Source organism: Rousettus aegyptiacus, unplaced genomic scaffold, assembly GCF_014176215.1.
Source record: "Rousettus aegyptiacus isolate mRouAeg1 unplaced genomic scaffold, mRouAeg1.p scaffold_m13_p_4, whole genome shotgun sequence".
Taxonomy (NCBI): Eukaryota; Metazoa; Chordata; class Mammalia; order Chiroptera; family Pteropodidae; genus Rousettus; species Rousettus aegyptiacus.
The window spans coordinates 85,483,182-85,498,890 of record NW_023416307.1 but is presented as its reverse complement, the minus strand read 5'-3'; the positions used below and the strand labels follow the sequence as shown (position 1 = coordinate 85,498,890).

At 30.8% G+C, this 15,709-nt stretch overlaps 1 protein-coding gene and 1 pseudogene across 33 annotated transcripts in view; both read left to right on the top strand.

Moving 5' to 3' along the window:
* The window catches only part of ROBO2 (roundabout guidance receptor 2), a 1,504,157-nt gene that overhangs the window by 1,151,268 nt on the left and 337,180 nt on the right, over nucleotides 1-15,709 (top strand). The gene's annotated exons all lie outside the window — the stretch shown is intronic.
* On the top strand, nucleotides 8,073-8,193 carry LOC118602010 (annotated as a pseudogene).

The window sequence follows — 15,709 nt, the reverse complement described above, 5'->3', positions numbered from 1 at the left end:
TTCTTTTTTTGTTGGAAAATAAATATTTTACAAAACAATTATGGTTGGAAACAAACATCACCAACTAAATCATTCCATACAGTGGCTAGAGGATATCTTTGAAACAAAGTTCAAATAGACAGATATTCTCAAGTAAAGCAATAGATTATACATGGTTGATAATGTCAAGTGATTGAAAAACACAGCAAAGGCTGCTATTACTGTTTTTGTTTTAAAATCTATATTTTGAAAATTGGAAAGTGACAACATTGTTGTGCTTAAATTGTTAAAGATGCACAAAAATGAAAAAAGTAGTGAGTTAAATTATCAATTGGAACAAGGTTTTTATTGCGCAAAGTACTCACAAAAGGGTACTTGTGCTGATAGGTGTACTGGGAACTGTGCATTCACAATGAGAGAGCATCCTCTCCATAAAAGTCTTTGATGGACCTTGGTTATACATTTTTGTAAGTAATGGATTACTAATTAAGAAACTCTTGGGTGTTTCTTTTGAAGGGATCAGCTTCAACTTGAACCTGGAAGTGGAGAGTGGACTTATCTTGCACACATACAAAAATACAACATATATAACAAAAACTCCCTAGATAATGTATTTTTAAAAACCTAAAAGCCATCTGTGAAGTCATGAATATGTTAACATTGTCATTTAGCATCATAAATCAGAGTTAGAATGTCATAAAATAGGCAAGTGATTATAGTAAATCTTTAAGAGAGCAGATGAGGTTAATGATGACGATGATGATGATGATAATCATCATCATCATCATGACAACGGCAAGTATGATGATAGCTAGCTTTGCTATGAACTGAGTGCTTCTCTAAATATTCTAGTTATTAATTCACTTAATTCTGCCAACCATTCTATATTATCTTAATTTTACTTTTGAAAAAAACAAGACACAATGCTTAAATATATTCTCCAAGATCACACAGTTGCTAAATGGAAGATTTTGTTTTTTGTGTTGTAGTAGATCTCAGTGGAACAAGTTGCAAAATGATGTGTAGGGTCATCTGATCAGGTATGGAAATTTAAAATTATAAATTATGGTACAAGTTGAAAAAGCCCCATTCTAAACAGAGGCATGACTTAAAAGCTAAGTTTTAAGACATTTACCTAATTTTAATTTTAAAATTAGAATTTCTATGCTTTTTGGCCTTTTGGCTAAGATCAAGTATAAAATTAGAATTTCTAAAGTTTTAAATTTAATGCTTATAACCCATGGAGAGTACAGCCATGATTATTTTTCTTTAAAATATTTAAGCTGAAATTACATAAGTAGTTATAATAATACAAGACATCGCTTGTTTATTTTTGGATCTTTGTCTGGGTCTAAATTGAAAACTAAAATATCTAAGGACAAATTTCAGTTTTCAGTTTTATTCTTGAATCACTAATAACAAACTTTTTGGTTTTTCATTGTTGGTCAGATTTATCCTCAGCTTTTTTTCACACCAAACTGATTTTGTAGTAACTGCCATTTCACATAAACTTCTAGATTTTTTTCCCTTTCTACATGTGTACATTTGGACAAAGGTTGTAATTTCCATCTTGATTTATTCTGCTTTACTGAGATTTATTCACAGCCATCAGAGGCATGCTCCACCCTCCCCACCCCCACCCCCCGCATTGGGAAAAAGGCTTATATCTTCTGGGAAGAGTATCCTTTAGTTTTTCAACTGATCCTTCTGGAAATGTCAATACTTTTTTTTGTTTGTTTTTGCCATTATTTTTCATCACCATTTACAATCTTCCAGAATTACAGTTTCACACTATGGTTATTTCAAGTATATAGTTTCAGATAGAGTAAGATGAAGGCTTTTATCTCTTTATCCTTTTAACACTCTCTATTTCTTTGATCATTTTATTAGTCATTGTAGTACTTGTGACAAGACTGAATAGGGAGCTGCCATCTCATTTGACTGTTAAACAAATGGAGAATATAGTTAAGGTATTATATTTTGATATTTTAAAAATTAAAATGGCATGTAAGACAGACTATTCAGGTATACCACTGCATAAATATATCTTATTCCTGTTTCTTCAGAAATACCTTGAACAATTAGAAAATAGTTTGGACTGGTGATTATCTTTAAATACTGAATTTGGTTGCATAATCTGTTGGGTAAGACATCTATTAAAGAATCATTCTAACTTAAAAATATTTTTTCTAATGTGCTCCAAAAGCTTCATTTGTATTATTTGATTTATCCTTACATCCCTATGACATAAAAGAAGGACAAGCAAAATGTTATTTCAATTTTCCAATTGAAGAATCTGAGAGAAAGAAATAGAGCCACTTGCCTATAGTTACAAAGTAGTTCAGAAGTGGGAGTAGCAAAAGATGCTATGATTGCTCACTGCCATTCCACTCTCTTTCCATTAGTCCCTGCCTTTCTTATTCCTTAAGGTATAGACCATTAGGGAATTGATCTTGGGAGGGAGTGGGAGGGTAAATAAAAAAACAAAAAACATCTGTTTTAAAATTAGATGGGTTTACAAGTTTATGTGCTTTGATATAATTTTAATAAGTGTATCATTGCCTGCTTTTCTTCATGAGAAATGATATAAAAGTGAAAAAATACACTTACAGAAATGAAATGAAAATAATAAATAAGGCCCTCTTCCATTTCCATTATTCTAAGTCATGTTCCTTGAAGCTTCAATCTCAATATGATGTTAATAGAACCATTAGATATGATTCATACCATACATAAGACACTTCTATTGACAATTTCATCTTGACCAGGGGTCAATGGATCCATTACAATGCAAATCTTACTGTATACTTTCCATCTAAATCAAAAGAATTTGGTCTTGTGTCCACTTTAATATGTTTCATGAACTAGAGCCCCATCTAAATGTGAAGTACACATCTGTGTTTTTCATACTAAATCATGCCTGTGTCTATGTGTTCTCAATTTAAAAGGTAATTAATTAAGTTTGCATTGATAGACTACCTTGGAGTATTTAAAGAAATAAACAGGTTTAAGAGAATTCAGATTCGCCCTTTTAATATATAACAAAGCACAAGAAAATATCTTTCATGGATATGTATCTCAATATTTTTTGTATGTATACAAGTATTCTTCATTTTATATAAGATATGCAGAATCAGAAAGTTTTCCAAACGAATATATAGAGCCAGCTTTACAATGTACAAGAACAAACTGAGATTTCAACCAGTTTTTCAGATAAACGGAAGAATAACTCAGGTGCAGGCATTTTAAAAAATTTCCTCTTTTTCCTCATGCTATTCATTTCTAAGCTGTTCTTTCTTGGTCTTTTTTCTTTTCTTTTTTTTCACATTGATCTTGGTCATCTCTCAGAATCCTGCTCTACTCAGTGCTCCAGACAGCAATTGAGTTGAAACCTATCTTTGATTTGAGCAATCGCTGAGCCTGTTCTTGGCCACATTTAAACTTCAGAGCTCTACTGATCTCCAGTTATCCCTTCTCTTTTCCTTTTAAAAATTTTATCTATTTTTTTTTTTATTTTTTATTAGGGCACAATTGACATATAACATTATATTAGTTTCAGGAGTACAAGGTAATGATTTGATATTTGTATATATTGCAAAATGATCACCATAATAAGTCTAGTTAATATCCGTCACTATACATAGTTATAATTTTTTTTCTTGTAATGAGAGCTTTTAAGATCTACACTATTAGCAACTTCTAAATATACAATAGAGCACCATTAACTATAGTCACCTTGTTGCACATTACATCCCCAGGACTTATTTTATAACTGGAATTTTGTACATTTTGATTCCCTTTATCCATATTGCCAACTCTCTACCCCCCTGCTTCTGCCAACCACCAATTTGTTCCCTATATATATGATTTTGTTTGTTTGAATTTAGTTTCACATATTAATTAAATAATATGGTATTTGTCTTTCACCGTCTAACTTATTTCATTTAGCATGGCTTCAAGGTCCATCCATGTTAACACAAATGACAAGATTTCTTTCTTTTATAGGGATGAATAACAATATATATACATGTATGTGTATATACATTTATATACACACATGCATAGTATTATAGAGAGTGTATATTTATATTATTATATATTTTTTCCAATTTACATTTCCACCAACAATACATCTCTCTCTTGTTTTTTATGTTATTTTTTTCCTTAAACTGAACTACTGCTTCTACCCATTTCTGCTGCCTGCGAGTGCTTCCTGTTATAGATGAGATTGAAGTAGCAGAGAAGTGGTTGAACACGATCATACTTAAGGGCCTTTCCTCTCCTGGGATTCCACAGCTTTACAGCCCCACTATGGAAATCACAACTCGCCTCTGTCTTTCTTTCTCCCTTTTGGAAGATTGGGTCATGGTGAACTTTGAACCAGGCAGAGCTGTCTATAAATCCTTATTCTACCTCTTCTCATTGGGTGATCATGGGTAATTCCTTAATCTTGCCTAGTTCTCATTTTGTCACTTACAAAATAGTGATAATAATTACCCACATAGGAAGATTGCTGCAATTATTCAATGCAGTGGTTTATGTAACGGTCACAATGCCTGGCTCAAAGAAAACATTTCTTCCTCTTCACCTTCTTTTCTCTTTCATTTCCACTTTCCCCCTCCAAATATCTTATTTTTGTAAAAAAAAGTTTAGCTTTTTCAGTGTTCCACTAGCCAATCACATTATTACAAACTGATGAACTTTTCAAATATTGATTTGTTTTCAGAAGTGTTCACTTCTTGTTGGATTTCGAGTACTACACATTTTTTTTTCATATTTTAAGATATAGAAGATATTCTTAGACTCACAAAGCTTTAATGTTTTTATTCAAAACCAATGAAACACAAAAGTTCAAAAATTATGTAATAAAACTAACAACTGAATTTATACCAAATGCATTTTAATTGAGATATATTTTGTATGCTGGTTCAAATGTACCAGGACTACCAGCTTCGAATTTTCTCTCTACACATAATTGGCAGCAAAAAGAACTAGTTGCTTTAGTGCTGACAATCTTATTTGTAAATGGACAATGTCTAAAAAATTCAAGGTGCTTAGTTTAGAAAGTTTTCATTAACAAACAGCTATTGAGAGTCACAAGGAAACAGCAGGAAAAAAAAAGAAGATAGATTAATATATTGAAATTTCATCTTCCCAGGTTCAGTTTCTCGTAGGCATTCTGACTTGCTTCACTTGGACCTTAGTTACTCTGTAGGACATATCAGATCACTCTGGAAAAGAAAAATGTATATCGTAAAGAATTAGGGTGTTTATTAGTGGGTTGGCCTGACCATGGAAGAAAATTCTAGTGTAGAAAAGATGGGTTGCAGTATGGGGTCGAAATGAATAAAAATAAATAAAACAGTTTATTTGTAAGTGGGGCCTATCCCTCTTGCCCATGCATTAGTGCCTGGCTACGGGAAAGTAGTAATTTATTGATGCAGATGGCTATGTAAAGTGCATGCAATTTGTGAGGGGGCTTGACCCTTGACTGATGGGCCATATGTTGTAAAGCCCTAGGGATGTCATTTGCCTCAGCTCTCTTCCTCTCTCTGTCTCTGTACCTATGGTCCTTGTTCAATCACCACATATTGAACTATAGACTTGCTAACTCCCACAATAAATCTCCAACTAATGGCTCACAAAGGCCATAACTTAACCCTTTCTACACAACAGAGCATATTATTTTGCATCATGATCACACTCAGTGAAATAAAAGATAAATATTATATGACCTGAATAGAATAAAAAGTACATTGTTGTGACGTGCCATTCCCTGCTGGGCATTCGCTGTATTTGGATGTAGTAAAAATGCTTTCGAGCTTGCTGAATTATATCATTAACCTACCATGTTATAATTACAGCTTACTGTTATAACATAATTCTTGAATACTGTTACTACACACACTAGAGAAACATTTAGTGTTTTTAATTAGCTTCTTTTGTCTGGGTCTTCTTTTTTCTAATAAAATATGGAACCTATGCTCAATGAAAAATGCACGTATTTTAATTCCCACATAGAAGCAAGTTTAAAAAAAAATATTAGGGCATTTGTATAAAATAATGGGAAAAAAGTATAGTGTATATTTTAAATACATAGTGTACTTCAATTTTTCATTAAAGCGAGTTCCAGCAGAAAGACTTCATATCATAAACATATTAATTCTTAACATCGGCACTGGGATCTTTTAATGTAGGCTTCCTAAATCTTATATGTCCCCTGAAAAAAAAAAAATGATAATACTAAAACTAGAAGAAGTTTCTGCTTCTTTACTTGCACAGAGTAAAACAGAAGAAATACAATTTAATGGCATGCTTATAAGTACAACTTGGCTAATTTTAGGAAAGCCAGTCAGTTGAAACATGCTCATACTCATCACTTGGATAAGGCAGGAAAAGTATATTCTACAGAATTTTGAGAAAATATAATTTCAGATAACATACACATATCTTTTGCTAATTCAGAGTCCAAGTAGCATTTTCATATTCACTCTCTTTATTCTCTTTTGGGCAATACTCTTGACAGAATTAACAACAACTGAGAGGCCAGAGGTATATCAGAAAAATGAAGGAAGTCAATACCCTTGGCTGGATTCCTGAGTTTTCCCAGAGCATTACCCACCTATACACATAGTAGTAAGAACAGATTTTATCTGATTATATTCTGTGTTTGTAATAATAGGTTTCCCATATAGCAATCTATCTTCTAGATTACTTGCTATAGTGTTCATGGTGTGTGTACAATGTGTTTTATACAATAATTCATCATATAGGTATAAAATATTTTTTCTTTTTATATTTGGTTTCATTTCTTTTATTGGTATAAAAAGGTTTTCATAATTTTCTTCTTTTACCTAATGAATCGTTTTCTCAGCATAAATAAACCATGTGTCCACAACTGCATTTCAATAATTTAAACGTAAATCCTTTAGGCTTTGATACGTCCTTTTTCCACATGGGCTTTTCTTTTGGATTTTGACACTCCTAACATTTATTTGGAATTCATTTGCAAGTCACAAGTATATAGGATGCCTAGAAACCTCTCATAAACAATCCCCTTTGAAACTATTGTTCTATAATTTAAAGAATTTTAATGAAACATGGTTGACAAGAGGTTTTCCAAGATAGGGGCCAGTATATCTACCTATGAAAGAAACAAACGTTTCAAAGTATAAGTTGCCAACTTTCCTCCATGTAATCCACAAGGGATGATCACCTGTAATATATATTTCTGAGATTAATAACAAGCAAGGATGAATCACTGATACTCTGGTTCCCATGTATGAAAAAAAGTCATCATTTGTTCTAAAATAAGTGAATACTGCATTGCCAATTATATTAATTTTTGTTTTTAGAAACCCTCTATTAAAATTTAAACATAACAACTAATGACACATGAAATATTTCAAAATATAAAACTATAATTTAAGTTGAATGTAAAGCTGTAGGGAGTTGAATATGCCAACTAGTGCTGGTACAAATGAAGGTTGAGAGAGTAGTTATGTTAATTTACTAATGTTTTATATCACCTTTCTTCTTCTATTTCACTTAAATAATGTAGCTGTAATGTTTGTACTCCTTAGAAACAGCCAACAAACAGACCTTTTTCTTAAGAACATTATAGAAGGCAGAAATCAATAACATTTTCTAAATTAAACTTTCTTGGCTCAGATTAAAAGTGGCTATTATTGACTTTTTCTTTATGCTGGTACACAAAGTATCAAGTGTTCTTGCTATCATCAAAGCAACATCAAGCTACATTTTGATATCATCATAGTCAGTAAGAAAACTGAGTCAATTCTTCATATATATATTCAAATGAGTTTTCATCTTTGAATTATTTGATTATCTGATATAACATGAAGTTATAGCATTGAACATATTAATGAAAATGCCTTAATACTGAACTTAATGATCTAAATTATGATAATATAAACAAGAATCCCTAATCATTGATGTTTGAAGATTGCTGCTGTCTATTTACCAGTAGGAAAAAAATTACATGAAAGATATAAAGGTAGTTACTTGTGATTGAAAAAACATGCAGAATATTTAAGAAAAATTTAATTCTTTTTTTTTTTTTTTTAAATAGCATCTACAACCATGCCACCCTGAATGTTCCTAATCTTATCTGATTTTGGAAGCTAAGCAGGGTCAGGCCTGGTTAGTACTTGGATAGGAGACCACCTAGAAAGACCGGGTGGGTTGTGGGTATTAAACAAAATATTAAAAATAAAGCTTCTATATCATAGTTGAAATGATACAGGTTTTTATTTCCTACATTTTACTTAGAAAATATTATTTTATTAATGCACATGTAGGATAGATTTTTACATTTTTATTATTCACAAATCTCACATCTTTTGTGTAAAATTAGCACTGTGACAGTATTTTATATCTTCTATATACTATATACAATATTTCAACAAATATTTATTGAGGACCTACTCTGTGCTAAGTGTTGAAAAGATAACATTGAACAAGATTGCCATCTCTCCTTATAAAATCATACAATGTAAACTACAATGATACTTATCTGAATAATTTCAACATTTCTTTAATAATTACTAAAAATTTCTATAGTTGGAGGCTTTCTAGAAACAGAGGGAAAGGTACTGGTAAAATTATAATAGAAAGATATAGTGTACTTAAGAGGCTGAAATGTTTATTTTACTTTTTGTGTTATGTTTTATTTTAGAAACATGGTACCATTCCTGACAGAAGCAAATGTGTCAAACATTAACTTAGAGTATTAAGAAATAACAGATAAAGATGAAGGAAAAATTGACTTTGAGTGAAAAAGTAAGCATAAACTGTGATTAGATCTTCTGCAATGTTATTCTCAGCCAGCCAGACTTTAGCTACAAAATCACATCAGCAATTTTTTATGACATTTTTTATTGTCCTCGTACAAGAGATAATAAAATAAAAGAAAATAGTATCACAAGTGAAAAACATCCAGGTACTACTCAGAAGTACCCTGCTGTTCTTTGACTGTTGGCTTTGGGTGCCCTAAATTACATATTAATAAACTGCCTTGTAGCAAAATGAGATGCCCCATAGGCCCTGACTTTACCTTTTCCATCTTCTTTCATCATTTCAAGATTTTTTCCTCATGGTTAACCAACAGCCTTTTCATCTTCTGAACAAGTTCTTACAGCAAGAGTGTTTGAGTGCTATTTTTAGCATGCCTGTGTGAGTGGTAGAGAGTAGCTTCTTTGCCTGCTGAATAATATACTTCCCTGCAGAGTGTAAAAGAAAGTACTTAATTCTGAGCCTTTCATTTTGGTTAGTAACACTGCAAACATAATGCAAGTGGCTATAATTTTACACCATATGAGTGAAAATGTTTTTTCTTTTCCTTTCAACCTGCTTGTTTTTACTGTGTCAAACTCATAGATGGAGGATTAGAGCAATTGATATTTTAAATTGATGAACTAGTTTGAAAGACTCTTTATAAAAAGGGATTCAATCTTTCTAATCAAAATGTAAAATTATTAGTGATGGGGAAAGATTTATAAATGTAAGGTTCACATCAATATTAAAGTGGTAGCATCATCCACTAGTTAATTTATTACAACTATATTTTTATCATAGTTTATCAGTTTCATTACTGTGATTGTGTCCTATCTTTAAAAAGCTTTCTCAGTTATTGATGAACTTAAATACTTGCTGCTCAGCAATGTTTAAATCAGGGGTTTTTTTTGTAGGTAAAAGTCTTCTCTTTTCAAGCAGAATGGAGCATGGATTAATCCTTGCCGAAGTACCATAATTGTAACTGAATAACTTCAAGTATACCTGGAGAATATTCATGAATCTGAGTATTGGATACAGAAAAAATAAGAGAAATAAAGATGTGTATTATATATAATTATTGAAAGTAATAAAATTTTCTCTTGACTGGTTGGCCAGGTTCTTTCTCTTTATGGTTCCTACTCCTATCAAAACTTTTCTCTTAGTTTCTAATCTGCCATTATGGTGTTTTGATCTACTCTTACTTAAGTCTTGTTTAAAATGTTTAAATCTTTTTATGCCTTAATTTCTTGTGTTATTGGGTATGTTTGTTCATTTTTTAATCTTCAACATGCTCATCAAAGGTACTTACTGTAGGGCATTATGTTTAATTTATTTTCTTCCTAAAGTTATATAGAGGCATAATGGGAATTTTAAAATACTACTTGATAAGAAGCAAAATAAATTACATTTTTGTAAAAAGATAATAGTAATAAAATTATGAGACATGGTTCTTGAATATTGAGAACAAATAATAATTCTTAATAAAATAATTGTTTGAAAGCAAAACCAGTTCAGTAAAATGATCTAATTATCTAATGTACACAGATATTAATATCATTGGTATTATATGAAAATTAATTTTACCAGCTATAATAGAGTAATGGCTCAGATTTATCCTCCCACCCTAAACAACTAGAAAACCAGACAAAATAAATAATAGTGTTTTTCAAGTATTGAATAGCAGGCAGTTCAAGACAGTGATGTCTGAGACAGGGGAAACAAAAGGTAAGTCTTACAATTGTTTTAGCTCTTCTGGGAGGCACTTTTGAGGCTACTATTAAAGGAAGGGCAGCTCAATAGAGCTGAGTGGTCTCACTGATATACACAGAGTGTCTGCCTTTTCCAAAATTTGCTGGATAAAGCACTGGGAGGAAGTAATCTGAGAGCAGAGAGGGAGAGGGGAAAAGAGAGAAACAGAGACAGAGAAGGAGAGAAAGAGACAGAGAGACAGAGAATGCATGAGCATTAGAGAATTGCAGAGAGGTCTCCTGAAATCTTTGGCTGAGTATTGCTCAGTCCGTAAATGAAAAACAAACAAACAAACAAACAAAAACCAAAAAAAACCCTACTTAGTATCAAAAATCTTGGCACTCACACAGAGCTAGGAAGAGTTTATTCTCCCACCAATGGGTAGGACATTCAGAAGAGTATCACCTTAGTAATGGGGGTAAATTAGACATACCCTAATTTTATCTGAACTCTGAACTTCTAACAGAGTTTAGAAGTAAACCTCAAAAGGATTCAACTGACTCTGTAACTTAACTGCACATCACAACAAAATCCAACATTATTTAGAGCAGTATAAAAAGGAATCTAACAAGAAATAATGTAAAATTTATAATGTTTGTCATTCAATCCAACATTACCTGGCATGCAAAAAAAAAAAAAAAAAAGGTATGACCTATATCCAGATAAATATCAATCATTAGCAGTAATCCTAGACATAGCAGAGATGATAGAATTAGCAGATAGTGAACTTAAAACAGTTATAAACAGGTTCCATATGTTCTGCAAAAACATGAGTATGACAGACATGGAGGACATAAAAAGATACACCATGTTGAGATGAAAAATTATAACTAAAATGAAAAATACACAGAATGGGATTAACGGATGAATAGACAAAGCAGAAGAAAAAGTCCACAAATTTGAAGGCCTGTTAAATGAAATTAGTAAGCATAGAAAGAAGAACATTGGGGCAAAAACTGAACAGAGCACTACTTGATAGGAGGGCGATATTAAGTAGTGTACTACATATGAAATTAGAGAAGGAAAAGAAGGATGGAACAAATATTTGAAAAAATAATAACTGGAAAATTTTCTAGTTGTCAGATTAAAGAGAGTTCAACAAACCTGAAGGAGAATAATCCTAAAGAAAATCATAATTAAATTGTTGAAAACTGACAATAAAGGAAAAATCTTAGAGGAAGCTAACAAAAATAAAAGCAGAGTACTTACAAAGGGACAACAATAAGAATGAATAAATTCTCTAGAAAGTATGCAAAATATGTGACAGTGGAATGACTTCTTTAAATTAGTGAAAGAAATAAAAGCAATTAAACATTCTTAACCCACTCAATTGAAGAAAAGAACAAAGATGGAGGATTCACATATCTGATTTTGAGTCTTATTATAAAGCTACAGTATTCAAGACTACCTAATGTTGAAAAATAATAGACATAAAGACAAATGAAATAGAATAGAATTCAAAAATAGACCCACAAACATATGGTCAATTGTTTTTTGATAAACATGAGAAGGTAATTCGATATAGGAAAAAGTACTCTTTAACAAATAGTGCTGTTGTTTGCAAATAAAATTATTAATTAATTAATTAAAGAAAGAAAATACTATTACTAAGTTTGCTACATAAGTATTAACTCAAAATGGAGCTTAGCTTAAATGAAAGTGCTTAACACTGCAATCTTACTAAAAAACAAATCAAAACAAAACAAAACGAGGAGAAAGATGAAGTGAGCTTGAGGTAAATAAAATTTTTTCTAAACTATTAAAAAAATGATAAGTTTGAATTCATTTAAATTAAAAACGTTTGTCCTTCAAACGATTATTTTTAAAACATAAATAATAAACCTATCCAGAGTATGAAATGAACTCATGCCTCAGTACAAAAACATGCAACTTAGTTTCTTTAATTTGCTTAGGCACTTCACCAAAAAATACATGTGAATGGCAAGTAAGCAGATAAAAAGGTGCTCATTGTTATTTCTCATTAGGAATGTGCAAATTAAACCACAATGAGATACTCTACACTTTTACTAAATTAGCTAAAATTAAAAAAAAAAGCTCTGAAAATATTAAGTGTGGTTGAGGATTTGAAGCAAATATTTATAGATTAGTAAATAAACAAAGGTGATATATCCATACAAAGGAATACTAAATAGCAATAAAAAGAATGAACAATAGATATATAATAAATAACATGAATAACTCTCAAAAACATTATACTATACAAAATAAGCTGGATTCAAATGATTGTATGCTTTATGGTTTTACCTAAAAAAAGCTTTTTGAAGAGGTAAAATTTTATTGATCAAAACTGATTAATGGTTTTCAGGGGCTGAGTTTCAAGGAGGGAAATAACTGAAAAAGTCAGAGGGAACTTTGTGGTGTGATGGAAATGTTCTTTATCAGGATTGTATCGTGAGTGTGGTGGTCATTATATGACTGTATATATATTTCAAGACCCAACCAATTCTTTATTAAAATTGGTTAATTTTATTGCATAAAAGTTATATCCAAAAAATAATTTAAAAATTTTTTCACCTCGATGTAAATCTCAACGAAATAATCTAAATAATCTAAATTTGACATTTTTTCCTAATTTTTTTCCTAAATTAAAGCTAAACTGAGAATATTAATGAAGTATTAATGGAATAATGTATAGCCTTTGTGTATTTCTAGCTATGTATGAATTGACTTTATTTCTAGTTCCCATGTCAGTGTTTGAGTAGAATAAATTGAAGTATAAATTTAAACCAAAACTAAACACTTTTTTTTCCAAGAAACATTTATCACGCAAGTGCATATAAAACACATGCATTTCATATCCAAATTTGCATCTAAAGTGTTGTGGGAAAATTAGGAAGCATATGGTCTTTTTTCCTTTTTTATTGTCTAAGAAGCACTAAAGCCAAATAACTTGGCATGATTCTTCTAGTTTCACTCTTTTAAATGGTTTTATTGTCAGGCAGATGGGGAGTGCTAGCCTCTTATTAAAATTACACTTGTATATATTGTTAGAAGGTTTTATATTTATTCATGAAAATAAAATGTTTAGAATTGACATTTAAAACTAGCAAAACCTATCTGTCATAGGGTTGAGTAACAACTGTACCTGTCACTTTCCAACCACTTTGAAATATGTTGCAGTATGGATGGCTGCCTAATGAATATTCTGAGATCCAGGTTCATTTTAATGATGTTTTTAAAAACTCTCCATTTGGAAAATAAAAGGATATCGCAGGCTAGAGATTGAAAAAGATGGAAAAAATGAATTTCAAGACATGGCATCTCTTCCAAATTGTTTTGGGAAAATAGATTTGGGAGAACATTATCACATTTTTCTTAATAAATACTTTCCCCCGACTCCATGAACAATTTAGAAGTCAGTGCTTAAAATGGAGAGTCCTCAAGCATCATTTTGTAGATTAATAAACTTAGATAAATGTAAAGTCACATGCGATACAATCTTCTGTTTTAGATTAGAGAAAAAAGGAAGATTGATTTAAAAAATAAATTTGGATATCTGTATTCATTCATCAGGATTTGGTAGTAAGAATTTGAAAAAGGGAAGGATGATATATTTTATATAATTAAAAATATTGCATTGAGACATGGATTTTTAAATTAACTATCTGAATTTATAATACTTCTTTTAGATTCATATTGTAGTTAGAGAGTAACAATTATTTGATAAAGAATATTTTTGAAAATGTAGAGTTTCCTATTTCAAACATGAAAATATATCTCATAATGTAATAGATAAATATATACATTAACACACACCCAACATAACGAACATATATACATACATGCATATATACATACATATCAACCGATATACATACTTAAACTTTGAAAACTTGATTTGAAGACAAAACTTTAGTTTTGAAGAGACATTGTGTATGATTAGGAAATTTTTATAAAGTTGAAGTAGTAACTAAACTTTCTGTCATTCAAAACTATTGTATGTCAGGACCCTTTTAGATAAAACTTTAGAAAGAATGTTAGCATCTCAATATCAGATCACTTTGGAATGTGAGTGTATGCAAAAAGCTTACCAAAATATAATGAACACATTTGAATACCCATTACTTTTTGTGGCTAAAGATACTTCTGTTTCTCTCTCCAAGAGAGTTGCTCTGCATATGTAGTTTATCCTTGTAATATGTACAACTAGTGAAGAAATAGAAAAAAAAAAGCATGAAAAAAATGCAAATATCTTTACTTTCTTAGGTGTCTCTTGTTTATCCTAGTTTATTCCTATTTTATTAAATAATAAGTTTTCTCCCCATACTTGCAGTATTGGAATAATGATTTTTAACAATATATCAAAAAAAAAAAAGTTTTATAATATAAATTATCCCAAAAAATTGGTGCAAGAGTTTGCCAGGACCACAGTTTAGTATACAATACTATACAAAATATGTCTTAAAAATTATTTTCTCTTAATTTGGTTCTTGATGAAATACCAATAGTTATGTGGTATTTGGCAGGGTGTGTTAAATCATCCTGTTCTTTGGGACTTTTAATTTGTCTACATAAAGTTGTTACAGAAAATTGAAGCATGCATTCTCTAAATGATGGTATCTAATTGTTTCACCCTTATATATGGTGCTAGGAAACACTCTGAGTAGTGCAAACATATCTATGTTCTTGTGATTTCCTTTGTAATTTGAATGGATTTCATAATGGAGAGGTTGCAAAATCACTAAATATGCCATTAAAAAGTTATGAATGCTCCCTTCCATTCTTTCTGTATATTTTAATTGTACCCAAGCTTTTCTAAGTATGTCTTTCCATGTTAATAGTTAATAGAGTGTATTAAAAAAAAAAACTCTCTGATATCTGTAGCATAGAGTTTCTTACTTTTTTGTCTTTATTGCTCCTTAAAGGAGTTTTTAAATATTTTTTCTTAATTACTATCTCATGAAATTTTAATGCTAAAACTTCACATCTGTTTATGTACTGTATATGTCTGTGCTTTTATATGTAAAAGGAGTCTAATTTTTGCCCCCTCCCTTCCCAAGAATCTATATTTACCCCTTGGGGTTAGTATTACGACTGTTCGAATAGCATGCTGTGTCAGTGTTAGGGTGTTAGCTGTAGTTAGGACACATTCTCATGCATAGGAAATTTTTTTTCTATTCTGTGTTATATCTCCTTACTACCATTCAGAAATGCTTGAATAATT